Source organism: Glandiceps talaboti, chromosome 1, assembly GCF_964340395.1.
Source record: "Glandiceps talaboti chromosome 1, keGlaTala1.1, whole genome shotgun sequence".
Taxonomy (NCBI): Eukaryota; Metazoa; Hemichordata; class Enteropneusta; family Spengelidae; genus Glandiceps; species Glandiceps talaboti.
The window spans coordinates 2215232-2218815 of NC_135549.1; positions in this window are offsets into that span (position 1 = coordinate 2215232).

Consider the following 3584-nt stretch of genomic DNA (forward strand, 5'->3'; position numbering starts at 1 on the left):
ATAATGTATGAACATATACACAAATGGTGTTTGTCAGAACTCATAGTGAGCACCAGTACTTCATGTGTTTGAGATAGTTGTCCAGTCACATAGAATCAGCTGCCCAAAGACTTACCTGTGATGGCAGTTGCTTTTGTCAAGACATGTCTGTAACTAGACAAGAATCATCATTTACAAAAAAATGTTGCAGAATTATGATGATCATAAAGGTGTTCCAGTTGTCTGTAAGGTATGCCATGTTGGGGTACCTTCACTATGAACTATCCTTTCAAAGAGCAGGTCAAGGAGGATGGTCTACCCTTTCAGAGAGCAGGTCAATGAGGATGGACTACCCCTTTCAGAGAGCAGGTCAATGAGGATGGACTACCCCTTTCAGAGAGCAGCAGGTCAATGAAGATGGACTACCCCTTTCAAAGAGCAGCAGGTCAATGAAGATGGACTACCCCTTTCAAAGAGCAGCAGGTCAATGAAGATGGACTACCCCTTTCAAAGAGCAGCAGGTCAATGAAGATGGACTACCCCTTTCAAAGAGCAGCAGGTCAATGAAGATGGACTACCCCTTTCAAAGAGCAGCAGGTCAGTGAGGATGGACTACCCCTTTCAAAGAGCAGCAGGTGTCAGTGAAGATGGACTACCCCTTTCAAAGAGCAGGTGTCAGTGAGGATGGACTACCCCTTTCAAAGAGCAGCAGGTCAGTGAGGATGGACTACCCCTTTCAAAGAGCAGCTGGTGTCAGTGAGGATGGACTACCCCTTTCAAAGAGCAGCAGGTGTCAGTGAAGATGGACTACCCCTTTCAAAGAGCAACAGGTCAGTGAGGATGGACTACCCCTTTCAAAGAGCAGCAGGTGTCAGTGAGGATGGACTACCCCTTTCAAAGAGCAGCAGGTGTCAATGAAGATGGACTACCCCTTTCAAAGAGCAGCAGGTCAGTGAGGATGGACTCCCCCTTTCAAAGAGCTGGTCAGTGAGGATGGACTACCCCTTTCAAAGAGCAGCAGGTCAGTGAGGATGGACTACCCCTTTCAAAGAGCAACAGGTCAGTGAGGATGGACTACCCCTTTCAAAGAGCAGCAGGTCAATGAGGATGGACTACCCCTTTCAAAGAGCTGGTCAGTGAGGATGGACTACCCCTTTCAAAGAGCAGGTCAATGGGGATGGACTACCCCTTTCAAAGAGCAGGTCAGTGAGGATGGACTCCCCCTTTCAAAGAGCAGGTCAATGGGGATGGACTACCCCTTTCAAAGAGCTGGTCAGTGAGGATGGACTCCCCCTTTCAAAGAGCAGGTCAATGGGGATGGACTACCCCTTTCAAAGAGCAGGTCAATGGGGATGGACTACCCCTTTCAAAGAGCAGCAGGTCAGTGAGGATGGACTACCCCTTTCAAAGAGCAGCAGGTCAATGAAGATGGACTACCCCTTTCAAAGAGCAGGTCAATGGGGATGGACTACCCCTTTCAAAGAGCAGCAGGTCAATGAGGATGGACTACCCCTTTCAAAGAGCAGCAGGTCAATGAGGATGGACTACCCCTTTCAAAGAGCAGCAGGTCAGTGACGATGGACTACCCCTTTCAAAGAGCAGGTCAGTGAGGATGAAATGACATGACATTTTACAATGTAGTCTTGCAGGAGAAAAGAAATAAAAAATACACACAACATAGAGAATATGAAAGACATTGGAATTCAAGATTTATTTTTCTATGACATGAAATATATGTTAACTCAGCTACAAGAAAAACATAGAGTCTAGCTGAGTATGCCATTTGACAGAACAAGCATGATATTGCATAAATAACAGCACACTTTGTAGGGTATGCTTAGTCTGTAGTACAAGTGACAACATGGAGCATTTTCATAAAGATCTGAATGTCTAAGAATACCAGGATTTTTTTTAAATAAGATAGTCTAGGCTTAAATATTGTACACTCATTGTACATTTGATATTTGAAATGTTTTAAAAACGAAAAACAACTGTTTTGCTTGCTACAAGTAAGCATCGTCATAAAACCTCAGGCTTTTTTATGGCACTTTTCAAGACGCATCTCAAATCAGCAGGAAAACATTCTCTGCCTTGCAAGAATACAAATTATTAACTTAATACCTAAAACAAACCCTTCAGTCTACCTAACAAAGGTGGGCAAACATAAAGTTGTCTATAAATGTAAATTTTTAAAAGTCGTATGTGATAAACAGTACTCTCTTGTCCTGTGATGCAACATTGAAAAGTGAATCTATTACAGGTAGTACTAGTATTCGTAGGGGCTACACATTCTCGGACAAATAGCGCCCTCTAATGACAGACCAAATCATATCGTCGGTCACTTTTAACATCCACATCGAAGATATATTTTTTGTGGATCATCATAGAGTATGCGCACATACTACATTAGGTCAATATTTGCATTCCCAGATGAATACTAAAGTACAACTTTAAATTATTGAAGTCTTGTAGCCACATTTTTTGTGAATTCAAAGTTTTATAAAGTTTTGATGTAAAATTTTGAGACAATACACTTTAAAAAACACTTAGTCTACATGCACTTGCAAAAAGTCAACAATACAAAAATGCATAAAAAATTAAAGGAAAATCTATTTTTAAGGAGAATCTGCTCCCAGCTGTGGAACATATAGGAGGAAAGTGGTACATATACACAGCTGTAAAGGCTCCTTTTTATGTGAGAGTTATGTAACTATCCAATATCCATACAGGCATCTATCATCACACTCTAATGGAGTCCCATCTTTGGCTAAAATCAGTGCACAAAATAAGAATACACAATGCTCACTTATACTTGTGACGATGTGAAAGAGATGGTGGAGCATCCAAAGACCGTAAAGTTAGTGTGAAAGAGATGGCGGGGCATCCAAAGACCGTAAAGTTAGTGTGAAAGAGATGGTGGAGCATCCAAAGACCGTGAAGTTAGTGTGAAAGAGATGGTGGGGCATCCAAAGACCGTAAAGTTAGTGTGAAAGAGATGGTGGAGCATCCAAAGACCGTAAAGTTAGTGTGAAAGAGATGGTGGAGCATCCAAAGACCGTAAAGTTAGTGTGAAAGAGATGGTGGAGCATCCAAAGACCGTAAAGTTAGTGTGAAAGAGATGGTGGAGCATCCAAAGACCGTAAAGTTAGTGTGAAAGAGATGGTGGAGCATCCAAAGACCGTAAAGTTAGTGTGAAAGAGATGGTGGAGCATCCAAAGACCGTAAAGTTAGTGTGAAAGAGATGGTGGAGCATCCAAAGACCGTAATGTTAGTGTGAAAGAGATGGTGGGGCATCCAAAGACCGTAAAGTTAGTGTGAAAGAGATGGTGGGGCATCCAAAGACCGTAAAGTTAGTGTGAAAGAGATGGTGGGGCATCCAAAGACCGTAAAGTTAGTGTGAAAGAGATGGTGGGGCATCCAAAGACCGTAAAGTTAGTGTGAAAGAGATGGTGGGGCATCCAAAGACCGTAAAGTTAGTGTGAAAGAGATGGTGGAGCATCCAAAGACCGTAAAGTTAGTGTGAAAGAGATGGTGGAGCATCCAAACACCGTAAAGTTAGTGTGAAAGAGATGGTGGAGCATCCAAAGACCGTAAAGTTAGTGTGA